Genomic DNA, 27,042 nt, shown 5'->3' on the forward strand with positions numbered 1-27,042 from the left:
CTTCTGAACTTTTATCTATAAACCTCCCTTTTCTCTTTCTTAATAATTTTCTCATTAGCTGGAAATAAATGAGTACTTACATATTCCCACTAGAGTCATAAGTCCCAATAGTGACTTCCTTATGAAATAATAAAACTTGATGCTGTGGTTTAAGCCATTTCTAATATTTATATGCTGTTTCTGGCTCAATCATTTAGCAAAGGGCACATCTACTGGATTGCTCTTTCCTTAGTCTGCAGGTTTAAGGGTAGCATTTCGTAAATGTTAGTAAGAACAACATCCTACATTGTACTTAACACTGATAATAGTTAATGAATACAAATCATGCCGTACTCTTTTATCTCCTTCCTCCCTCTTCTGTCCTTTCCCCAGATATGGAATAGGCAGGCTGTTGATTTTTACAAGTTGCTTCCAAAGCTCCTGAATGAACTATTTGTCTGAGCTTTTTAAATATTTTGGCTTAAGTCCATGAATGCCATAAGAAACTGGCACTCCATTTTGCAATGCTTTTCTCTCTGTCAATAACTTTAACTCGGGATCATAAAGGGAAAGCATTTGGCAGGTGGTCCATTATGATCTAGATTTAAAACCTCATGGGGAGTCGTCTACTCCATTTTACACTTTACTGGGAATGATTCGATACTGAAAAGAGAGAAGTACAGATACTATGAGAAAAGCTGTTTATCCATCACCTGTTTCACAACAACAAGGGGCAGTTTACTATCCTGGGAGGGGCAGCTTATCAATAGTGCCCTGAGGATCAGAAATGGCTAAACAGCTTCAAATACTTCCCTCACTGGATTGGTCAAGTACAGGCAACACAATACAGTAGGTGCTAGCTAAGTAGTGCTGGCTGACTTATCCTGGCTCACTGACATGTCAAAAATCTCCAATGGAAAACATCTGCAATGAAATTGTACTCATTGTCCAGCTAGTACACCAGAGCCTTACTATAAATCCCAACCTCAGTGTTCATGCCTTGGAATTGTGTTCTAATGTTCTAACATAGCCCTTCTGTTACTTCCAGTAATAAATCCATGTGGAGATGGTCCAAGAAGGGCATTGCCTTAGATCATATTCCATGTTAGAGTGAGGTTCTTCTCTACAGCTTATGCTTCATCTGGCCTTAATGTGAGGCCAGCCAAAGAAATGTTCTGGAGAGTTTGCTTCGGGGTGGGGTTTCCTTTTATTTTAACTAGCTGTTAATATTTGACAAAACAATTATGTCCTTCTCACTTCAATTCCTTCAAACCATTTCTTCTCAGACCATTTCTTTCCCTTCTTGTTAAATGCCTCACAAAGCCCATGGGTAGGGCACTCAGGGAATACTAGTTGAGATGGGGAGAGATACTACTGGAATTCCAGGCTCATCCCTCCAGTGGTCATATTTCTGCCTGTACTTATTCCTTTTTCCGTGAGACTATGCTCTTTATTGCTCACTCCACTCAAAAGAGCCGTGAGTGCCAATATTCACGAACTACTCAAGCTGTCTTTATCATATTTACTTTGTGTCCTACCTTCATAAACCATTCTCCCTAGATTCCTTAAGCATTTCAATTGCTCTTTTCCATTTCAAGCATCTCAGTTCCAGAGAATGGAAACTTGGGCATAGTCTTACTACCAATTAAAAAGGGATTCTCACTACTATGCTCTAAGTTATTTGTCCATATCCATGTCAGTTACTCAAAACCATATTGGCTTTTAAAATGATGTATCACATTGCACACTCTTAATATAGTTTACTATCCCCTGTCACTTGTAGATGTATAAAAGCATGAATCAAAATTACTTTTGATGATGTTTTATATTTATTTGTTTGACATTTATAACCAAGACGAAACGTAAAATGCCACCCATAAAACCTTTCCAGAATAGTCTGATTTACTTGCAGCTTATTGCCATTTTTATTAAATATGGATTGTCACAATTATTTTACGTTCCTCATATTCCTTACCACAAATTGAGGTGAATGCAGATTGTACAACTTCCAATGAATAAGCTGGGCAAATTTCCATGACTCAGCAGAGTGTGTAAGGCTTGTGGTTCTTTGCAATTCCTGTTCCACCTCCAAACCCCACGGTCAAGGTTTGGGAAAATGCCAACCATGTTTGGCAGCAAGAGTCAGCAGTCTCTTAGACTGCTGGGCAAGCGAGTGGCAATAAGTAGAGTGTATAAAGAATCTAAAGAAGGCTTTCTTTACAACCCCTTAGTCAGAAGCTCTCTTAAAACACATCCCAATTCCTGTTCAATACACAGCTAGCACAGGAAGTGTTTTCTTTACATTCTCCCATTTTATGCAGATCTGGGATTTTTATGAGGGAACATCCTAGTACTGATAATCTCTCTTCTCTCTTCCCTTCTCCCTTTCTCTCCCTCCCTCCCTCCCTCCCTCCCTCCCTCCCATCTTATCTCTTCAACACCCATACCCACAGAGAAATAGAGTAAGAGAATAGGTAACCATTCACAATTATGTATATAAGTAAAAAGCAACAGGAATGCAGGCTTTCTAAAAGCAGCGTTTCTGGAGACAGAGCTCTAGACAAGTTAGTGGTATATATAGTCTCGGCTAAGAAGAACAACTTCTTTATCATCTATTGAGAGTACTAACAAGGATTAAATAATATAATTTATGTAAATATCTTAGCATAGTCCTATAGCATACCTTTAAAACATATTTCCCTTCTTCTCTACTCTGGTTTAAATTAGGAAGGATCCTGATCAGAGTGAACTTTTTTTACTGAAAGCAGAAATGACTGGTTTCCTAAACAAAGTAAAAATGTCACTGAAAATTGTAGATGTAGTCTGGGGGAAGGGAGAGGCAAGAAGTTAAAATTTTCCTTTAGATCCAAATGGGTTTTCTCTTAACACATTTCTCAAAACTGTAGCTGCGATACTGTCTCTTTAGTCCTCAAAACAAAAGAACCTATTTGCAGAGTGCTCCAGGGTGGCCCTGAGAGGCACTTTGAAACACCCGTTTTGAACTCCTCTAGGCAGTTCAGTGAGGTTGGATACAATAATGAATTCTGGGAGTGAGTTTGAATGGTACAAAAAAGCTGGGGAGGATGCCTGCTGTCCATTAAAAAGAGAAAACAGAGCCAAAGAAAGTGAAGAACGGAAAGAGAAAGAAGGGAATTTCAGGATGTGCTAAAAATTTTAGCAATTGAAAAGTATACAAAGAACTGGGATCTAGGCAACAGAGGGCAGGTCCAGCAGGCATAGTTACTTACCATATAGTTTCCATAGATAACAATAGTCAAGGACATTACTCTATCCATGTATTTTTTTTTCCCAGTACTTTAGATTCTGACACTGGGTTCTTTTTAAAGCCACCAAGTACAACTAATATACTTGATGAACTCCACACAATAACAAAACATAAAAGGACCTACATTTATATCTCTTTATGTACAGACTACATTCCATTTCTGATCAACTTCTTCCAAAGTGTTAATGCTATTTTAAATAACAAAATAGTCCTGAAAGGAATATACTACTGGTTCAAAAAAGATTTATTCGCGGAAGAAATGGAAGCTGAAAAGTTGTGAGTCATGAGTGGCTAAGGGGTTGAACAATCCAAAAGAAAATAGTGAAAGGGACTATGAGAGCTAAAATGTATAAAAGTGTCTATGACATAAACATTGAAGGTGGGAGCTCTTCTGATTAACTCAACTTTCTTATCCCTAGCTCAGAAATCAAGACTTAACAGCCAACCCTCAACAGCAAGCCAATATGAGAAAAACAGTACTGATGAGAAATGCAGAGTGCAGCTCGCATTTAAATTTAGTTGAGATCATAATTTGTCAAATCCCTTCTGAGGATAACTCACTTTAGGCCGTTTTTAAAATTTAAATTATCCATAAAAAGAAATGCTTGTCCTATATGTAAAAGGAAACAACATTCCAGTTTGATTTCCTGTTGATACAATTATCACTGTGGCCATCTAGACCTGTAAGAGAATTACTCCTTCTGGATAGCCAAACCTTCTTGAGCTGCACTGACGGTACTACATCCAGTAGCCACACGTGATTATTTAAATATCCATTTAATTAAACTTAATAAAACAAAAAAATTCAGTTCCTCAGTTGAAGTAGCCACATTTCAATGCTCAATAGCCACATGTGGCTAGTGGATACTGTGTTAGATAGTAAAGATACAGAATACTTCATCATCTAACACAGTTCCATTAGGCAGCACTGGGTTAGATATCAGGAAACTAAGACTTTCAGTGTTCGAACAAAATATTCAAACCATTTTCAGGATAGTTTTTCCACAATGTAATTAATATGAATATCCATAGAGAATACAGATCAGAATTTAGCATTTTTGCCTTTGAACAGTGGTTCTCAAAAGTCATTCATACAGAAGAATTATCTGGGGAGTTTGCTAAATGCAGATCAGAGTGATTCAGTAGGTCTGGGATGGGGATTCAGAAATCTACATTTTACACATGTCTTAGGTAACGCTGTCACAGGTAATTCCTAAACCACATTTTGAGAAACACTGCGATTATGCATCAAAAATTCCAATTATCACTTTACATATACCAATTTCTTTTCTTGAATGGTATTAAATATGTGTACATAGGCAAGCCCTTATCGCTATACAAAAGTGCAAAATGTTCCACAAAGGCAAAAGACAGCTTTCAAAGTATAGTAGATCTGAGCGAGGATGAGTATAGAAAAAAAAAATTAAGAAGGTACTTGCACTAGGAAAAAAAAAACTTTTGAACAGAATATTCCAGAATACCTATGCAAAGCAGAAGCAATTTAGCCATCGAGCTTCAGAAACTCAGGCTTTGGAACAGCTCGGAACCTTTAGCTAGCAGAAGAGAAAAACCTCTGGTGGTGCAGCTGCTGAAGGTCTGAATACTGCATGTGAGTGCTAACTGTGTGCAAGACACCAGGTTATGTGCTAAGAGACAAGTAAAATATGGTCATGACTTCAAGAACTCAGTCTATTGGGGGAAGACAGACCAAAAATAAATATTAAATACAGTAGCAGGTATAATTTGAGTGGAACCTTAAATATTGAGCAGCTCTACGATCACTGCAGATAAGGAAGGATGGCAATTGAAATGTAGAGAACAGTATGGAAAGGCACAGGAGCTTGAAAATTTGGGGTGTACTTATGACCCAGAAGTGGTCTAGAGTGGCAGGTAAATAAGATATAGAGAGCGTTGTGTAGTGGGAGATAAGAGTGTAAGGGAATTCTGAGTGCCTGGGACAAGGCTGTGGATGGCCCTGAATGTCTATTTGGAAATTAAAAAAAAGCAAAATCCTTTAGAGGATTTTTAAGGAGAGGAGTGATAGGATAAGATCTGCATTTAGGAAGAACATTCTAACAGGCATAAAATGGAGTCGGGAGAGAGTAGACACAGAGAAGATGTGTGATGTTTGGCCATTTGGCTGCATGGAAGAAAACTTACACTTTGGCTGTCAATGTTTCTTGTTGCAAAAAGCTGAGAATGGAGAGAGAAGCAACAGATTATGAAAGAGATCTTAAAAGCAAAGCTGAAAATCTGAAGAAAGAACATGAGTAGTAGCAATGTTTAGAAATTCCTGGGGATGCAATGTTCCCCTTCACTTTGTCAGTAAAGACTACCAACAATGGGGGTTGGAAAGAAAGTAAAAATTTTTAATAGTCTGGTCAGCAGACAGCTCTACACTGTCTAGGTCTTTTGAAGTCATGAACAATGGGATATCTGCTCTGGGTAGCACACAGGTGGGCAAACAGTTTCTTTAATAAAGAACCCCTAAAGACACAGCATACTCCACAGTGGTTAAGAGCATTGGCTCTGAAGACAAACTTGCCATCCAATATTGATTCTTGCTACTTAGTAATTGTGTGAAGTGGTAGGCTGGATACTTAAACTCTGTATCTGTTTTTCTAACCTGAAAATGGAAATACTACTGTCTACCTTATGGCATTGCTGTGAGCGTTGATGAGTTCATACATATAAGGTATTTATAACATGATCTGGCACAGAGCAAGCTTTCAATAAATGTTAGTTTGTTTTTTGTTTTGTTTTTTTCTGAGACGGAGTTTTGTTCTTGTTGCCCAGGATGGAGTACAATGGCATGGTCTCAGCTCACTGTAACCTCTGCCTCCCGAGTTCAAGCGATTCTCCTGCTGCAGGCTCCCACGTAGCTGAGATTACAGAAACCCACCACCATGCCTGGCTAATTTTTATATTTTTAGTAGAGACAGGGTTTTGCCACGTTGGCCACACTGGACTCAAACTCCTGACCTCAAGTGATCCACCCCCCTCGGCCTCCCAAAGTGCTGGGATTACAGGCGTGAGCCACTGTGCCTGGCCAAATGTTAGCTATTCTTATTATTGTGTTTATATATGTCTGGGGAGACACACACTCAACTGTACTATGCTCAATAATGTCAATCAGTATAGTTTAGCAGCCCCATTTGCAGTATACTATCCTACATAAATAGCATGTCTTAATTATTGTATTATTCATAATAAGCATATTAAGTCCTTTTTGGAAAAAGGCAAATATGAATAAATTTTCAAATTTGTTAATATTCTTGGTGATCCCCTTAAATAAGCTAGTGCAAGCTGGCTCCAGCACACCACGGACAGGTGTATACTAACCTTTATATTCCCGTCCATGAGACCTGCCCTTCACTCCTCTAAAACACGCTCATAGGTGTACCAAAGAGGAAAATCCATCAGATGACTCAACTTCAGCTCCCTGAACAACCAGAACCTACAAATCTCCCTCTTGAATTTTTCTTGGCCTCACACAAGACAGGGAAAAAGTAACTATTTTGTAGATGAAAGACTTTTTCTTTAGCCAATAAGAAAATGTCAATTTCTTTAAAAGCCCCAATAAATTCTTTTTCATTTATATTCAGAGTGCCTTTTCCTAGAAAAAGGAACACAGTGAGGGATGTTAGCCAGAGCTTCCAACTACATAGGCCATTTGCCACCTGAAACCAAGTTTAATATGGAACTTCCAATTTCATGCCTAGTTTGCCCAATTCTCCTTCCTCTAATCCTGATCTGTTCCCCGAAGTTCCCACCTGTATTTTTTAAGCGTCAAATTCATTTAAGTCTAAAGAATGAAAAAAAGGCTTCATATCATCCTCCTTTCTTTTTTGCCAGAAGGAAATAATACGAGGACAGATTTACTTTAAGATACGTTAAAATATAAAGATATCATCTTAGATAAGGGTAAATTCCAATTACATGGTATCTGAGATAATATATTCATTACCATCTTAAAGCCTCATAAACCGATTATAACAATACTTGCTCTATCTCTGGCCCATTTTCTTATCAACATTCTCAAATGTTCATTGTCAAATGCTGAAGAAGAGTTGTCTATGGCGTGAACATCGAGTCATTAATCTAGTACACGGGACAGTCTCTAATAAATTCAGATATAAAAATGGCCCCTTCAAGAATGTTTACTAAAGGGGTCCTAAAGAAAGTTTTACCAGAGAGCTTGTATGAGCCATTCAAGTAGTTGGGTTCATTTGCTGAATTGATAATGTGGCTTTAAATAGTATTCCTTTCTTCAGTGGGACAAAAACCATTTTTTCCCTTAAAACTAATTAATTTAAAATTGAGAAACCATTTGGAAATTTTAAAAGATAAGAATGCTGATCTATGAGAGAGAGAGAGAAAGAGAGACACAGAGACAGAGACAGACAGAAAGAAAGAAAAGTGTGAACCTGAATTAGCTGTATATTTTTTCTGCTGATCTGGACGAAATACTCAAATTTCAAAAACATATAGTACTTCACATTCATAGCCAGTATATCTTAAAATACATATACTTTCATGGAAACAATCTTATAAGTTCATCCAGTACAACAATACAAACAAACTAGCTTTTTAGAAGAGAAAATACTCCATACTAACCTTTTGGAATAGACAACATTTTGCTTCCCCAAAATTTCACAAAGCTCTACTTTCATTCATATTGATGTACACATTAATCAAAACACTAGTGTTTCTTATACATCTGTAAAATTAATCTTGAAATCACACACATATTCAAATAAATGCTGGATTAAAAATAGTTTTGAAAACATCTCTAGCGTCCTATCCAAGAATACATTTTTCAGTAAATGACCAAATTTATCCTCCTTTTCTAGTAGCATAAGTCACATTTACCTGGTACCCATCAACCGAGAGGCAGCCTGATATCAGGGAGGAAAAAGCACAGATTCTTTAATCAGATAATGTAACCTGTAAGTTTAGGCTGCACTTAGATGGAGACCTCAGGCCAGTTACTCATCCTGAGTCTCAGTTTTCTTACCTATAAAATGGAGATCATATCACTGACCTCACACTTACTGAGAATGAACTAAGAAAGTACATATTAAATCACTGTCTAAATGTTTTATACCACATCCACTATCATTCAGTAACCAACAACTACACTAATATTGTAATTTTTAATAGAGTAAAACCATTAAGGAATTAAACATGTATTCGCTATTAGCATACAAATAAAATACAGTCATAAAAGCCACCTAGTTAGATTTGAAATTATTCATTAGGTCACTGTGGAATTGAGAGCTGGCAAGGAGATAATGTCGTTTTTAAAATGTAAACATTTTTATTAGCAGAGAGAAGTTCTTCTCAGATATAGTAATTCCAGTAGCATAACAAAGTCCAGCATTTTTAATTGCCAGAAACTTAAACCAGTAACACTGGTCCATGAGAAATCTCTATTTATTCAACAAAGCAATATTTTCCATGTAAATCTATTTAATTTTATAGTGGAGAAAATAAGACAATCTCTGGTTTTAACCGTAAGAAAAAAGCCTCAACAACTTCTCACATTAAAATGTACACAGAAGGCTCTTCTAGAGTCAAGCATGCATTGGAATACAGAGAAAACATCCAGCAAGCACAACTTTCCAACACTTAGCAGAACCAACCAACCAATACTCAAAGAAGAAACTGAAGCTATAAATTCAAATAAATGGGCTGCAGGGAGACTACACAAACCTGCTGTTGCTTTAATTGCAGACAATTCAATTCAGCAGCTGTTGGTCCAGGCACTAAGGTTCACTGTATGCTCTTCAACGTAACCTTGAAATATTGTCACTCACTCACTTCTCCACATCATCTGCATGCTGTCCAATTAATGAGGAGCGAAATCAACTGTCAAACCACGCATCAAAATAGAACATGATCTTTTAGCTGTTAAGTGTAGGAGCATAATATTTTAAGAATAATAAAGCAACAATGGAGATGAAAGTCCTTGACAACAAATGATATTCAAACTTATCAAACAATGTGGTTGTAGGAACTAAGCTTCTGTTCTGTGCAGCAAGAAAGTGAAACTTTCTCAGGGTTTTTCATTTGCAAGGGACCTTTCTGTCTAACTGCTGTATAAGAAGCCTTTCAAAAAACATTCGCCCATACCTGATCAGAATCTTCTTCATTATTATGGACCATTATGTTTCTGAAAGCTTAAGAGAATACTTAAGAAACACTTTTGATCCAAGGATATTTTACAATACAGATGGTTGGGGCTCGTATTTGTAGCTTTGCTGTTTCCAGCACTTTTTTTTTTCTATCAGGAGAATAAACAAACAACAATAATATATAATGTTCATCAACCTGAGTTCAGTAATGAAAAATAACTAAATTTACCAAACAGATGTGTCCTGGAATGCTTCCTGTTTGAAGTTTCCCTACTCTTAGGTATATCCCAAATCTATACAACCAATTAACAAATACAGGAGTTAATAAACTCTAGAGAAACATAACACACTAAGTGTTTAAAAATTGCTTTTTGCTTCCAAAGCGCTGTCTTCTGTGCAAACACTCTAAGCTATATCACATACTACCAGTTGCAGACATAAGACTTGAGAAATTCAATACAAGAATACAGCAGAGAAGCGTGCACAATTAAGGGATCGGGACTACCAGTTTAACAGAAAACGCAGATTTTATACAGCAATCTGCTACAAACATTATAGCTGGGGGCAGGCATGTTTTATGCAGCTATTTTGTTTAGCTCATTAGAACCCTATTTGTCCTTCAGTACAGTTGAACTGAAGGAAAAATAAAAGAAAGAAATGCACTTTGAAACAAAGGGGAAATTCAGATAAAACAAAACATACTATACCTGTATATTGTACCAGGAACATTGTGACACTCTTCAGGGAACTGTTTCACGTTGTATCCTATCGTGAGTTATTCTCTCCTTACCCTCTTCTCTCCACAAGAAGAAAAGCCAAAGCACCCCAAACCCCCACTATACCCTATCCCTAACCCACCCACCCCATTGAGGAAAAAGAAAAATAGCTATAATTCAGCTTAGATCTGACGCTTCTGTTTAGCTCAGCTCCAGCCGAGCAACTGAGCTTCAGCAACGGAGCATAGGGAGGAGGATTCTGATGCCAGTAGCACTTCCATCCACTTCACTTACACAAAAGCAGGCAGTGGAAAATCCAGGAGCCTTGAAGACAAGGGCTGGAACTGGCTTTTATGAATTGCTATTACTGCATGTGTCACCATCCATCTCCAATGACGGACACTTATAGGCTGAATTGGGAGTGGAGGGGGTGGGGTGGAGGAGGTTGGAGAGCAGGTGGAGAAGCAATTAGCAGTATGTTCATTGGAGAATTCGTTCGGGATTTCATACATCAGTGCCTAAAGAAACAGCATGCAGTTGACAAATCAGAACTTTACGATTTGCATGCCTTGGAAGAAATCTTAGCTCACAGCTCCAAACAAAATAATGTTTGCCCACTCTTATAGGGCACAGAAAGTCACCCCTTTGCTTTTTCTTTCCTCTGGCTACCCTTATTCCTGAGAAATCAACATTCAGAATGAATATTTGTTAATTTTCCCTAAAGAATTGTATTTTTAAAAGGCTGGAAGCAAAGGAAGTATAAAGAAATTAAATTCTATTGAACATGACATCTCTTAACACAAAGGCAAGAAGCTAATTATTTTAAGGCAATTCTTCATCCCTAGTCCCATTCCCCAAGCGCAGCTTTCACACCTATAATCAGTGGATCACACAACTTTTGTCCATATATTTAACACTGAAAAACAAATCTATGTCTACCTAAAAATAGTTCAGTTAAAATGAAGGTGAAAAGCCAAGAGCTATGTGCAGGACCCACTTCATAGGTGACTTGAGAAAGCACTTTACATGTAAGTGCTTCAGTTTTACTCATCCACTAAACTAAAGCTCATTTTTAGACGGATTTTAAAATTAATCACGAGAAGGAACAAAAAGGAGATAGTGTCTTTGGGAGGAAACATGATACAACTGAAGGAGCACTGGGGCTGGGTATCAGGAAACCTGGGTTCAGCTTCCAGTTCTACAACTTTCTAACTATGTGACTCTGGCCAAGTCACTTAACTTCTTTGAGCCTAAGTTCCCTTTATTTGTTAACTGGAGATAATAGTACCTATCCTGACTGTCTCACAGGATTGCTGTGAAGAGCTAATGAGATAATAGGTATGAAAACCCTTTTGTAAATTGTAAAGGGCTATACAATTGTATGGGATTGTTACTACCATGCCCTAAACAAATCTTGCCTTAATGATTGAAGTGAGGCACCTCTATCACATAAGGCAAATAAAAAGAAAGAACTAATATAATTTCATGAAACACTGCTCAATTCTTACAATTTTTAAATTAGACGGAATCGCTGTTTGCTCTTAAAATTCTATAGCAGGGAACGTTTTTGAGAAAATTTTAAAATAATACATCAAAAGTTTATTAAAGAGACTGGAGCCCTCTAAATTCTCTCTTTCCTTTCTGGAAAGTCAGTCCATTTTTCTTCATATGGTCTAGCATTATGTCCCATCTGGAATGCAAACTACTAGATAATGAGCATCTCCTTTTGTTCAAGCTTTCTATTTGCCTGTTATATCCTCATTGCCCAGTGCATTGGGGTAGGATTCAAGGTGATTAACTAAATCTAAATCCACAAGGTAAAAATCCAAAGTTATGCTTTATGAGGCTCCAAGCTGCCTTGATCCTATATATACAGTGACCAGCTGGCTTCAGCTGGGACACAATTTTAGCACATGAAGTCCTGGGGTGGCCACACCTGGGGCACTAAATGATCCAGGCAATGTTTGGGGATCTTTGGTTCAGCCAAATCCCACATGTCCTGATTTCCATCTGTATGGTGGTTCCCAAGTGTGTTTGCCCACATGAACCAAATCTGAAGCAGCCAAAAGAAAGGTGGGGGATAGAGCAGGGATATCAGATGTCAGCTCCTCTTGGCCCCATGCAGTGCTATCTGTGCCCTCAAACAAGTGGCCATCCTACTTCTTGTAAGAAGAAAGAAAACTTTTTCTAATTGCCCCTTTGAACGTCATTGCTACTACTGAAGATGCCAGTAAAATATATATCCAAAATCTATGTTAAGCCAATTGGGAAAAGGATAATATTAATCACATAACAGGTAATTGGTAGCTAAGAGCAAGTGAGCTGCTGAAAGGGGGAAGCGGAGAAAAAGACAAGAGAGGAGGAGGGAAAAAGAGGGGAGGGGTGGAGAAAAGAGAAAATGAATCTAAAGTGAGAGCTTTCTAATCAGAAACATACTTGCTGAAATCATCCAAAGTCTCACCTACTATAATAAAAAGTGCTTGTCTTTTGAGGTATTGGGAATGGCCCCCTAACCATCAAAGCTGCAATCCTAGCCTTCCAACCGCTTAGGGAAACAGTCAAGAGCCTGAAAAGGTACTGACAGCCCTAGCACCAGATCTCACTTTCCTCTGCCATTCAGAAAGTGAGGCAGGTGGGATACAATTCTCCAGAGGCCTCATCCCTGCTACCGTCCACCACAGCCTCACTGGCAGCATGGCTGCCCACTAAGGAAGGTGTCAGTCCAATTTCAGGTTCAGCAAAGGAGGCTTGCCTGAGACTTTAAAAACCACATTGGTAAGAAAGGAACAAAGGCTGTATTTCAGAATAGGACTGTTCTGCCTTTGGGCATTGCAACTAAACTCCTTCACAAATTTAAGCTTGAAATTCATATTCCCCAAGTTCCTCAGAAGGGCCATTCAAAGTAAAGGGAAAGGACAGGAAAGATGACATTTTTTTTTGTTAGCTTCTTTCTGACAGTCAAAAAATGAGGAATATAACTGACAGAGTGTCCCAAAAGGCAATGAGGTGGGAGGCAGTAGTTTCAACCCAGATTAGCAAGAAGGGCAATGAAAGCATCCTTATAAAAACAAACACGCACACCAAAAACCATTGCACTGTTTCCATTATCCCGATTTCAAGCTCCAGAATGTAAGCACTAATGGTTCCCTAAACCACCCAAGCTCCTCCTCGGCAGCCGTCACCAAGCCTGACTGACTTTTTTCAAATGAATTTCCATCACTAGCCACCCCAGATTCTGAGTATTTTTGTCAAAAACAAAAGTCCTAGTGGAAGATTTCAAAGAACTAAGAAGTTGAACCAAACCATGAACTTAAACGGGAAGACACAACACTAATTTGCTAAATTCCAAACAAAACAGAAATTGTAACAGTTTGAAAGCAACAAAAACTAGCAAGCTGATTTGAACCAGAACAAAGTTTCATGTTTTCTGAATCAATCAAACTTGCACCAAACCCTGAGAGTCTAATCAGCTCAAGCTCCTGCAAAGAACACACAGCAAGGCTTGGTTTCACCTGTCTGAAAGCTGACAAGGGAACCACAGAATGAACACTGGATAAGGAGTCAGAAGAACTGACGTCTCCTGATTTTCTTCACTGTTTGATCTTGGTCAAGTCACTTCTACTCTCTTAGCCTCAGCTTGCTTGCCATGAAATGGCCAGGCTGGGATTGCCAATATCCCAGTTTTAATAGTCTATGCCAACTGTGGAATTTAGTCGTGATGAAACAGATAAAGTCACAATTTAGCCTTAATCTGCAGGAGGCAGAGAGATGGACCACCCCAACTCTTTTAAGGATTCATGTTTCTAGCTTATTTTGAAATATACTTGGCCAGGCATGGTGGCTCACACCAATAATCCTAGTACTTTGGGAGGCCCAGGTGGGAGGATCACTTAACCTCAGGAGTTCAAGACCAGCCTGGGCAAGAGAGTGAGATCCCACCTCTTAAATAAATAAATAAATAAAATTTTAAAAAGTTTTTTTTTAAAGAAATACACTTCATTTAAGAGTTGGTAACTGTCCTTGTTCAGCCTCAGAAATAACCTAATATACTTTTTCAGAATGTCTGAACTCAAAAAAATGTTTCAGGAATAGTTTGTTTTCCTCAAGTGAAAGTTACAGATGAGTTGTCTGGTCCAATAAAAGGAAAAGGAAAGAAATGACAGTGATCTAGTATAGGCTGAGCCCCTATTGCATGTCAGACATGGCAAATTTTACATAATTTTCTTAACCAATCTTCACAATACAACACTATATGGTTTTTGGTTTTTTTTTTTTTTTTTGAGAAAGGGTCTTGCTCTGTCATGCAGGCTGGAGTGCAGTGACACAATCATAGTTCACTGTAACCTTGAACTCCTCGGCTCAAGTAATCCTCCTACAGCAGACACTTTTATCCTCACTTTATAGGCAAGGAAACTAAGGCTTACTGATGCTAAGTGACTTGCTTACAGTACTTGACTGGTACTGGGATTCGAACTCAGGCAATTTGAATCCATTACTATAACAATATCTTAAGAATTAAAGGAATAGTTCTTAATTCACTGATTCAATTGGGCTTGCTTAGTGAATAAATTACATGCTGATTCAAAACAGTGAAAGTAAATTTCCTTGCATTTATACTGGGTTGACATTTTTTTAAATTTCATTTTATAGTTTGGTATAACGGTTAGGACTACTGGGCTCTGGAGTCAGGCAGACCTGAATTTCTTGAATTCTGTCTTACGGACAAGACAGTTAACCATGCTGTGTCTCAAGTTTTCTTATCTGAAAAATGGGGAGGAAGTAGTCCCTACCTTGTCAGGCTGTTGGAAAGTGTCAGTGATCTGATAGCATCTCCCATAGTACTTGACACAAAATGACAACTCAGTAAAGACCGATGAAAGCTATCCTTGTATTCACAGCAATACAAGAAAGGAAAGGTTATAAAGGAAAACGACACTGGGATTCACTGAATTTAAGTGCTCTTTGGTTATAGCACAGATATAGTTTGGAAGGTTTTCAGTGGTCTACGTACATTCTCCAAAACTAACTTGCATCTTATGGTAAATCAGCATATTCATGAAGCAACATGAATACATTAATTGGGGTTTCCTAAAGAGTAGCAAGGAAACTTGTCATGTGCTCTGCTTAGCAGCAGTTGTCCCTAGTTTCCTGGAACCCATCCTTTTAAAGAAAAAGCTCGGAAGTAGCAGACAGTACTGCTGGAAGTACCAGGCAGGTGGAGACATCCTGCTTCCCCCCCCAATTCTTCAAGCCCTGGCTTCTTTCCTATTCACCTGTGGCCCTCTTCTCAGATTCCCTTCTGTCCTTCCCCAGTTTATTCTGGTTTTATCATGATTCTTCCTCTGGCACTAGCTCTGTTTCTGCTCATCAGCATCAAGTGGTGTCTATGGAATGTGTGCCTTGCACGACACTAGGTGAAATAGAAAGTCATCCAAGAGTTAATGAAAAAGACATGTGATCCATGGCCAAACAGATCTAAGATACACAGACTAGAGTTTTGGCAACACAGTAAATGCAGGTATAATGCAGGATGACTTGGTTGATTTCAGAGCACAAAAGAGTTTGTTCATCTAGTTAATGATATGCATACTGAAAAATTTTTAAAAACTATACTAATGTCTGCCACTTAATCTGAAATGCAGAGAGGAATGGATAGATTAATAGGTGATAAAGCAAATACAACAAAATGTTCATTGTAGAATCTAAATGGTGACTATCTGGGTGTTCAATGTGCAATTCTTTTAACTTTTCTCTGTATTTGAATATTTTCACAATAAAAGGTTGAGAAAAAGGAGAGGGGGAAAGGGGTATGGCTTATTCAACCACAAGTGTTTCAGAACAAAATAATTATAATTATATAGAAAAGTATAAAGCAAATAGGGCAAAATAATAACAATTGGTGAATCTGAGCAAATGGTATATAAGAATTCTTATATGATGCTTGCAATTTTTCTATATTTAAAAGTACTTCAAACTAGAAAGTTAAAAGATAGTTTGTTGAGCACCAACCTCTTTTACCTAGTGTCTCAGTTGCCATTTTCAGTAGTGAGGGCATTAGGTTAATAGTAGAGATATTGGAAACAATGGTGGAAGGGTGGGGAAAAATAACAGTCACAGATATATCTTGGGGGCCTACTATATGCAAGACACTGTGCTAGGCACTTTGGGGAATTCAAAGAAGTAAAAAATACAGCCCCTGAGAGGGCTCCCACTGTAAGTAACGGAATGCCAAAGCAGTGTCTGAAAGGGTAACTGGCTGGAGCAGAGTTCTGTAAGACAGAAGTACAAAGATTAGAAAGGTAGGTTGGAGCCAGATTGCAGACAGTACTAAAGGTCAGGCTGAAGAGTTTGGACTTCATCCTATCGATAATGGGAAGCCATTTACAGTATCTGAGTCAGGGAAAGAACATGATCTAAAACTGACTGGCTAGATGGTACAATTTGTTTGGGCACAGGTACCTTCAATATGCATTTGTTTTATATTCATGTACATCTGGTATGTCTATCCACTTCCCATATCTGGATGTGACGTTTAAAGATTTCCAACATGCTGGTTGCCGCTTATTTTTCAAACAGCCACTTCCTGACATCTCTTCAGCCTTTCCTTTTTCCTCCCCCAAATCCCAAGGGCAGCTGACCAGCACGTGCCTCAGCCCTGCTGACTCAGCAAGCAATAAATACCCCTCATAGAATGCTTTTGAAATGAAGCTGCTGTGCTTCAAAACTGATTTCTTTCCTTCATGATAATCAAACCTCAATTACTGCTGGAATCACTGATTTGAGTTGGAAAGAATGAATATTCATCTGAGTAACATGTGAAGGAGTGCAGGAAGTTATGTCCTGTGTGCAGAAGGAAACAATTGTTCAAAGTGATCTCTGTATATGGAAAGAAACCCTAGCAGAGATGGCATTGCTGAATAGTAGCAAGTGATTAGGGTAAAACCTCTCAAAGACTGCCAAATTAGAAAGTGGACTTTATAATCCTTTGGATATACACCCAGTAATGGGATTGCTTGGGTCAAATGGTATTTCTGGTTCTAGATCCTCGACCATGGCACATGTATACCTATGTAACAAACCTGCACATTCTGCACAGTATCCTAGAACTTAAAGTAAAATTTAAAAAAAAAGAAAAAAAAAAGAAAATTTCCTGATGTCTATGATTGTATTGTAGCTATATATGCAATATCCTTTTTTTTTGGTAGAAGATTCAAATAAAATATTCAGAAATGATGAAGCATCATGTTAAAATTTTATTCTCAAATGGTTATTTTAATATTCTTTATACCATTCTTTCAACTTTTCTCTAAATTGAAAGTATTTCAAAATAAAAATAATAAAATTAAAAAAAAAGAAAGTGGACTTCATCTGTCTTCAGCTTTTCCCCCCATGAAGTCCATCCTCCAGTGCAATCATGTTACTCCTCCCATTTAAAACCCTGTGTTCACTCATCCCTACATATAGGACAATGGCCATACTTCTTAGCAAGCTGACTTACTTCACCCAACCAGCAACAGGATACCTTTCCAGACTCTTATCCTGTCTCTCTTTCCCACGCTTTCAGTGGTTCACACACAATATCTTCCCTTTTTCTGAACTATGCAGTTTTACACATTTGACTGCCTTGCATGTGTTGATGGTCCCTCTGCCTGGAATCCTTGCCCATCACCTCTTTGTCCACATAGAGACTAGGCAATGCCCCTCATCCTTTATGATTCAGCACAGTTAGACTCTGATCTCTAAGTTGTCCACCCCCAGCTGTAATTCCCTCCTCCATATTCCCAGAACACCTTCTCTCTCTTTTGGGTGCTTTTCACATCAAAATACGATCACTGGTTTGAGTGTCTATCTCCCCTATTAGACTGTGAGCTCCTTAAGGGCAGGGATTACATCACATCAAATTCATTATTATAGTCCTGGTGTTTAGCATAGGGTCTGGTTCTGTATATATGCTCAAATGTCTATTGAATGAATGAGTTTGAACATCAAGTACTCCTTGAAGTCAAACTCAGCATCTCTTGAAAGGTGAAAATTAGAATGGTATGTGACCAGAGTAATCCTAGTGAAGTATGTTTGAGGACCTGACTGAAGAAAAGCTGATAGGAGGACACCTTATGGGGGCTTATTGTGGGGCAGTTTCTATCCCAGTAAACTCTTATTAGCAGTTGTTGCTGGCTAAAAATGAAGAGCAGCTGGAGCAGATGACAAGGGCCCTTACTGGGGATTTCTCCATCCTTATCTTTCATAGTTCACCACTAAAGCAATGTTGTTCTCTGAAGTAACATTTTCCATAGTGTCTCAATTCTCCTGAATGACTGCCATATTCATTTGTGCTCTGCCTACCGAGGCATTTGGACCAGCTTTGTTAAAGTGTGGTCACTGAAAGCTCTTTGATTCTTCTACTCACCTATCATCATTATGCTAAAGAACAACGTTTTGTGAGTAAGAGACCACTGAAAAACAGAGCACCAGAAAGGGGAGGGAAGCAGAGCTAATAAAAATTATCTTTTTTCTCCTCCTAGATTGCCAATGTATTTCACCACGTTTCCATCCTACAGTGTTTTATACTATGTATCAGTAAAGGCAAAAAAAGGAAAATTAAGACTTCAGCAAAACTGTACACTTTGTAGGCAAGAAAAAAAGGAAGCAACACTGAGGGATAGAACATAAATCTTTAGACATATGATCAGTAGCCATTTCTAAAAAGTACACATTTGGGCTGTTTTAAACAAATAGCAAAAAGCAATTAGGTCTTTCTGACTAAACTGAGGTGTATGCTGATTTTTTTTTTTAAACTAAGTCTGTTTTGATCTTCAAAAATGTCAAACTGGTAAACACTTTACTTTTGTGCACATATAAATCTAAGAGCCAAGCCTAGCTTGAGGAAGATTTAAGAGACATAAAATTTGTCTGAGGTGTCTGCCAAATCTCTGCAGCAGAGACAGAAACCCTGGAAAAGCTGACACAATCATAACTCTCACATCACCAGCAGGCTTGTGCAGGGCTGGGAAGCACAGAAAGTCACTGTTCCTTCTCTCATACTGTTTGTAAACAGAGAAGCAGATCATTTGCTTATCAGCTATCTGGTAGCTCATTTTTGCCTAGCTATCCCACTGAGAAAAAAAAAAAAAAAAAACACACATCCCCACGGGTACATATCCCAATTTTCAGCTGGGTGAATTTTCATTTATAAGATGGGCCCGCTTGCTAAAATTTTTCTCTTTTATTTGCTCTTGAATTCTCTTACTCTTGTGTGCTTGCTTGCTCTCTCTCCCCCTTGTTCTTTCTCTTTTTATACAGAAGGCATTAAAAGGGGTATTTATGAGTATCTAGTACAGTGCCTAACGGAGTGCTTTCACATAGTAAGCCTACAATAATTCATCGAATGAAGTGAAACCCTATCTGTAATTTCTACATTCAAATTATTTGATCATGTAGCAGGAAAACTATAGATTTTTTTTCCTGGAGTATTTAAAAGTAACAATTCCTTATAAAGAAATATTTTATTCAGATGACTCATGCTTAGGACTTCCATCCCTTAGAAATCATCCATTTTTGCACAATGGGTATTACTTGTAAGGAAAATGAAGGGAAGACTACACTTCAGGATCCTGAATGACCACTGATACATTATTGTAGAGAAAATCACATATCCTGTATACACTCGACTGTATGTCGTATGGTAATCCACTACATATGTCTAAAATCACTTAACAATGCAAGAATATAGTGCACACATGGGCTGCGTTCTGTAAGTAGGATTAACTATTGAATTCAACCAAGGTCTTCCCTGGGGACAGATTGCTGGAAAATACATCTACATGACATTTAAAAAAATAAATTAACCAATGACATCGGCTCCCATGAGACACATTGTTTCTTGTACATTCAATTCTATCACAGTTTTCTGTAGCTCTCTGTTGACATCCCCATCCCAAATGACACAGAATTTCAAAAAATAAAGAAAAACAGAGCAACTGGAGCTATTCCATCTCTCCTGTGTGAAGTGTTATGTACACAAAGGAAAGATTTCCGTACATGAGCACAATGTGAACCACGACAGGGTGAGATCATGTCAGTTGGCTGTTCTTGTTATGCTGTGGTCACATATAACTTGCCCAAGGGAGTGTACAAAGCCTGTTTTCTTCCTGACAAGGACCAGCAGGGATTGCTGGAAAATAAAGAAAACAGAGTTATGGCAGGAGGTTTTAAATTTTCTCTTTAAAAAATGCCCTTTATTATGATAAATTTTCTTCTCGCTTTGATGTATTTAGTTTTCCTCATCTGTAAAACAGGAATAACTATTTTATGTGTTTAATATTTTTGCTCTGAGAATTAAATACCAGTATATTGCCTGGCATAAAATAGCTAACCCATACAGTCCACATCAACATTGGCTAACATTAATTAAATACCTATTATGTGCCTGCCACTGGCCAAAGACCCCCCAAAAAAGTAAATCACAGAAGGAAAACCTAATACTAGAGGAGCAAGCAGGGAGCTGATTTTCAAAGCTTTTATCAGGCAGTCTAAGAAGTCTGGATATTACTCTGAAGACAATGGACAGCCTTTGAACTATTTTATATAGAGGCCGGATGGTTTTAGATTTGTGATTTACAATAATCATTCTGTCAGCATTGGTAAAGAGTAGACTAGAAGGGAAGCAGGCTGGAAGCAGCAGTAATCCAGGCTAGAAGTGATGCATGTGTGTTGGGGGGTGGAAGGTATGCCCCAAAGTAAGACAATGGTGGACACCGGGAAAACATTTTAAAATAACTTTTTTTTTTTTTTTGAGACAGAGTCTCACTCTGTCTCCCAGGCTGGAATGTAGTGGTGCAATCTTGGCTCACTGCAACCTCCGCCTCCTGGGTTGAAGCAATTCTCCTACCTCAGCCTCCCGAGTAGCTGGGATTACAGGCGCATGCCATCATGCCCGGCTAATTTTTGTATTTTTAGAGACGGGGTTTCCCCATGGTGGCCAGCCTGGTCTCAAACTCCTGACCTCAGGTGATCCACCTGCCTTGGCCTCCCAAAGTGCTGGGATTACAGGTGTAAGCCACTGTGCCTGGTCAAAATAACTTTTTAAAAATTAACAAATATACTGTAGATTAGAAAATAAAAATATGCAAAAGGTTAAAAGTAGAAGTCATATGCAATCTTACTACTTGCAGCAAACCCCTATTAATTTTTTTTGTGTGTTTACCATTACAAGATTTTTCCTATGTATGCCTACACAGATGTGTGTGTGCGTGTGTGTGTGTGCGCGTGTGTGTGTGTGCGTGTGTGTGTGTGTGTGTGTTATGTATATGTTTTTAAATTGGGATCTGTCACTCTGTACTGAGAGTTTTATGATGTGAATTTTCTCTTAATATATCAAAAACAATTTTCCACATCATTAAATATTGTTTGGTAAAATCAACTTACAAGGCTACTTAGTAATCCATTCTATAAATGTACCACAATTGATTTCATTCAAATCCCTAGTATTGTACATTTAAGATGTTCTTTTTTTTCTTTTTTTTTTTTTTTTGTTGTTTTTGCTATTAGTATAAACAACTCTGGGATAGATGTCCTGAGTATTAAATTTTTGGAAACATCATGATTGTTTCCTCAGCATAGAGCTCTAGAAGTTGAAGTGGTAGGTTAAAAGCTGCATTCTATTAAGGTTTCTGATACATATTGACGAATTGCCCTCCAGAAGAGCTGTATCAAATTATAGTCCCAGCAGCAGAGTCTATGAGTAGGAGATGAACTTGAGAGTGATGTCAAGGACGGAGTGTACTGGACTTGGGTGGGTAGAAGGAAGGATGTTTCCTGGCAAAGTATCAGGGCAGGAGGAAGGTGAACTCTGTCAAGAGCAGCAAAGTAACGGGCAGGGCTAAGGAATAGGTGTCTGGATAGGTAAATGATAGGAAAGAAAAAGGTAAGATAACCATGGGAGAGTGAAGAAAAGAGGAAAAAAGTAGGTCTTTCATGAAATTATGGGCACTTTAATTTACTCCTTTCTTCAGCAAAAGTAGCAAATGTAGCAAACAGCTAGTCTTTTCATAGCATTTGGCACTCTGTGCTACCAAGGTCCCCAGTTATATTCATGCAAATCTGTTTATCAATTCTTTTCACCCAATAACCATTTATTAGGTGACTACCATGTGTCAAGTGCTCTTCTGGATGCTACGGGTACGGAGATGAATGAAACCTGGTCCCTGCCCTCAAGGAGTTCACAGTCTAGTGGGGAACACAGAAACATCTACAGACCGACACCCTACAGTGTGGTACAGGCTAGGACGGAGGTAAGTAAGTGCAGGGTCCTGTGGAAGCCAGAGGCCTAACATTGCCTTGTGTGTGCATTCATGTATGTTGGGCAAGGGCTGTCGGGAAGGCTTCACAGAGGTGTTGACATATGAGCTGAGTCTTAAAGGCTGAGGAATTTCTTGCATGCCTAAGGGTCACAGATCATGGTCATATTCCTAATCAGTGCCTTGAATATTTGTGCTACTGCTCTCAAGGACACTGAGTAAGGTGGGAAGAATGTTTGTGTGTAATCCAAATCCACTCGAGTGGTAACTATAGCTTCCATTGTAATCTTAATGAACATAGAAACATAGCATGTTTTGGTAATATTATTGTTCTCCATAGAATATAAAGGACAAGAGGCAAGGGGGGCATGCAGACTTTTAAAACAATTCTGGTAACACTGACAAAATAATATTAACATCCACCAAGTCCTAATAATTTTACCTCCTAAATGTTTCTCAAATCTCTTCGCTCCGCTCACGTCACTACTCTTGGGTCTTCATTGTCTCTCTGTGGAACAGAGTAGCAGCCTCATCATATCCACCTCCACTGTATCCTTCCCACTGTCATTGTCCTTAAAGTAAAAATCTGATTGTGGTGCTCTTCTAAAACATGTTAATGGTTTCTTATGGCCTACAAGCAGCACTTCCCAAATTTCAGTCATGAGTATTACTTAGTGATTTTTACCATATTCACACACAATGTGTACTATTATTACTTAATATTTGTCTTTAAATGAACTGAAAACTGGTTCACTTTCTATTTTTATGAAGTAAAATCCAAAGTAATCTTAGATGTGACGGCTTAGTTCAGTTTTATGTTTTTTAAGACATATTTGAACATGTAACTAGTAAAATTAAAATGTTTGTGGGAGCACAGTGTAACTATCACTGGCAGATGCCCTACGTTTTGAGAACCACTGACCTATGGGGGCACATTCCAACTTAGGATTGCAATCAAGGTTCTTCGCAAATCAGCCCCAACCTCTTTCCAGACTCTTCTCCTACCCATTACACTTTCCTTTTCCTCAACTATCTGCACTCCAGCCATGCTGAATTCTTCCACATTGAATGAACATGCCCTACTCTTATACAGCCACACATCTTTCACAGACTGACTCCTCTATCTGAAATGCCTCCCCTCCACTCCTTCCCTGCCTGGGGCAAACTCACTATCCTTCAAGACCTATCTCATGTCACCTCCTCATGGAAGCCTTCTCCCTGAGTCTCCCTTACAGTGAGTCACACCTTCCTTTATCCCTCCATAGCACTTTGTACCTGTCTCTGTTATACTACACACTACAGTATCTCAGAACTGTGGGCATCCAGCTCCCCAACTAGACCCCAGGAAGAGTTCACACCTTGTACTTCACTGTTTCTCCAACACTTCACGTGGGCGGAGGTCATGAAAGAGATCTAGTGTCCCAGGTAACTTTTTAAAATGCTAAAATAAAATACATCCAAAGTACTATCAAGGTCCAAATAGCTTAGAGGTATGATATGTGTTATAAAGAGAATCATCTAATTCAGAAATAGCCGTACTGACTATGGTTTTGGCAGACACAATTAGCTACAGTTGCAATAACAATTAATTTGGTTTTGGCAGCTACTTTACAGCAAATACATTCTGACATAGAAATTTTAAGTGAATCATTTGGGTTTTGGCCAGGATGACGAACTATACCTATCTCTCCTTACCACAACTGGAAAGTCAAGAACAAGAATGAACATTGGGAGCAGCAAACCATGTTGAACAGAGCATGGGCTTTGGAGCCAGAAATCTGTACACCCAAACCTCAACTCAACTTATAATCTATGTGACTTTAAGTAGATTGTTTAACTTCTGTGCATTTTAGTGTTTTCTTCTAGAAAAAGAAACAGGAATAATAGTACCTACTTCATAACACTCTTAAGATAATGCAACAAAGTATTTATGATGATGACTAGGACATTATGTGGGTTCAATAAATAGCAGTCATTATTGTCACCCAATGAGATGACTACAGTTCAGATAATGTGATGCACGGGGACAGCAAATGCATTTCTTAAGAAAATAAATCGATGTCTCTAGGCTTTAAAGTTGACAGCTATAGACTGTAGCTAAGAATAGCTACAAACAAAACATCTGCAAGATAAGCTTCTTCTTGGATTTAAACTCACACCTGGAACATACCATCACACTTCTTTGTGTTCTCCAAGAATTGATCTCAAATCAGGTTCCCTAGGATGAAAAGAAAAATCATCCAATCTTAATTTTTGCCTTCAATTTTATTTGATACAGAATAATATCCAAACTATGTGTATGTTTCAAAGTATCATGTTATTATGACCCCAAGCTTCTCCACCCTATTTATTTCCCAGTATATTTGTGCTGATATCTTTTATTCCAATCAGGCAAGCCCACCTGTCTCACAGTGCTCCCTCTTCTGTTTACCCTTCTCAAAGTCCAATCTCAGTAGCAGGAAGCATTTTCTCCCTCCTCTTTGACAACTTCAAATCCCCTGTACTCTGCTGGAGCCCAGATTAAAATTCACCTCCTTCACAAAGCCTGAAAGCCGGATGAGGGCTTCAGCACTTCCCGGGTTAGGCTTAAACTTCCATAGATGAACTCACCACCCCCATCAGTATGCTCTTCCACTGACCCCTCTTAGCGTTTTTTGCACGCGTTTGTAATAATACAATGATTAATATGGTCTGTTTCACACGGTCTACTTTATTCTGTAGAATAAAGGTGTGCCCCCTAAATGTTTGTCAACATTAGTGCTATCAGTCTTTGCTGGAAACCCCTAAAGCGCTGGGTTTTTACAACCAGTCTAACTTGCCTTTTACTCTCACCAGAACCCTGCACTGAACCTTAAACACACATTTCTCAAAAGCAAGATTCCTTCCCTCTTTTGCTTCCCATCCCTTCTAGAAATTGAGGGGAAACTCTTCCCACTTCAAAGACCTGGTGGGGGAAGTGGTAGGTGGCTGAGGGGCCAGTAAAGAGATGGCGATCAATTAAGAAGGCAAAAAGAGAAAGTTTGAAAAAAAAAAAGTCACGCCCTGAGCGTGGCAAGGAATTCCCATGCCCCAAAGAAAATGGGGAGTGTAGCGCAGGGAGGGTTATGTGCCCAAACCTGAAACACAAATTGAGGGAAAAGAGGAAAGAGATCACCCAATTCCTGCGGTAAGAATTAGAGTCCAGTCACCGCCTAGGCAAAACCCTGGACGAAAACCCCAACTTCGGACCTCTGAGAAGGCACAGAGCCAGGGGGAGGGGGGCGGCGTCGTGGGAAAAAAAAAAAGGGCGGGCGAGTTGGACCAAAAAAAAAAAAAAAAAAAAGAGCAAAGACAGCGCGCTCCCGGGCTCAAGAGAACTGGCGCCTAGAGCTCAAAAGCCCACCCCTGACTCCCAGTCCCGATACCCCCTCCCCTGCAGAAGCGGAGCTGGGTGGAGTTAGGCGCTGAGGACCGCGGCCCCGGAAGCACCCTCCTCCCTAGGCCCCCTCAGTCCCACAGTCCCCAGCCACGGCCACTGGGGCTTTCTCCCTCGCTGACCTCCAGCTCCCCGGCTACCGAAGCGCTAGTCCTTATACAGCCGCGGAAAATCGGGCCGGCGCGGCAGTTCCTGGGCTCGTAGTGCCCTCGCGGCGCCCCACGCCGCGCCACTCTCTTCCGAAATGCCCGCCTCGCGCTTCCAGGCCTAGACCCGGCACTCTGGCCCAAGGCTGGACTCACACACAGGGTGCCCACTGCGGCGTCTCCCATTGGCTACTGGTCACCGGGGAAGCCGGAGGCCCGAGCCCATGGCTTCATGGGAAATGTAGTTTGAGGTCTCTGGAGGTTGTTCTTCCTGGGGGTAACCCGTGTTGACATTGGCAGAGAGACGCAAGTGAGGACCGAGAATTATGGGAGATGGAGTTGCGGGACACTTATTTCTCTATACGCACAATTCTTCCCCTCCCCTTCCGATTGTCCCCAGCGTTCAGACGGGGAAGGGTATTCTGGGTATTGTAGTTTGGGCGCACCGTCTAGAGAATCTCTTTTGGGGTTCTGGGTTTGTGCTTGTGGGGACAGACGAAGGCTCTAGATTTATTTTCATGTCGGTTAAGCTCTTAGCATTTTGCGGGAAGCACTTTCTACCGTGATTTGAAATTGTTATTGAGTTTTAAGTGTTTTTCAAAAGATGATGTTTATTCTTTGATAAGCTTAGAATTTTAATTGAGAGTTATAGTCCTTTAAAATTGTTAAAGTGTGTTCCTTGTGAACCACCTGCATTAAAATCACTTGAAAGGTATGGAAGAATGTATATATTTTTTTCTAATTGGAAATTATAGTTCCCCCTAGAAACAGTGTCATAAATAGGCATAGAAATGTGATCTACACCAGCCCAGAGGAAGCCTATTTAATCCATAATGAAGCTATGTTGTTGCCATGAAAAACAGTGGCCACATAAACTGCTATAAATAACAATTTAGAACAGATAGACAATACAACTTAAGTACAAACGAGTAACTATATGTGTCTTTAAGAAACTTAACCTTTTGAGTAAAAATATGTTACAAGAGCTGGATAAAGACATAGGTGGGGAATGCCAAGCACTTCCAAGTGACTTAAAGGTTGAGGAAAATGGTTGTTTATTAGGGCTA

General features: G+C 39.2%; 1 protein-coding gene across 7 annotated transcripts in view; it reads right to left on the minus strand.

Moving 5' to 3' along the window:
* The window catches only part of ENOX2 (ecto-NOX disulfide-thiol exchanger 2), a 294,262-nt gene extending 268,046 nt beyond the window's left edge, over positions 1-26,216 (minus strand). For 2 of the 7 annotated variants that reach the window (XM_019019781.4, XM_019019780.3), the window contains exons 1-2: positions 25,952-26,211; positions 24,585-24,632 (exon numbers count right to left, since the gene is read on the minus strand). The gene's annotated coding sequence lies outside the window, so the exon portion shown is untranslated. Of the gene's footprint in view, positions 1-22,856; positions 22,923-24,584; positions 24,633-25,951 lie in introns of those variants that run through there. The other 5 variants (XM_063703093.1, XM_055376267.2, XM_055376266.2 and 2 more) reach the window with 5 other exon arrangements.
* Positions 26,217-27,042: the final 826 nt, after the last annotated feature.

This window comes from Gorilla gorilla, chromosome X (genome assembly GCF_029281585.2).
Source record: "Gorilla gorilla gorilla isolate KB3781 chromosome X, NHGRI_mGorGor1-v2.1_pri, whole genome shotgun sequence".
NCBI lineage: Eukaryota > Metazoa > Chordata > Mammalia > Primates > Hominidae > Gorilla > Gorilla gorilla.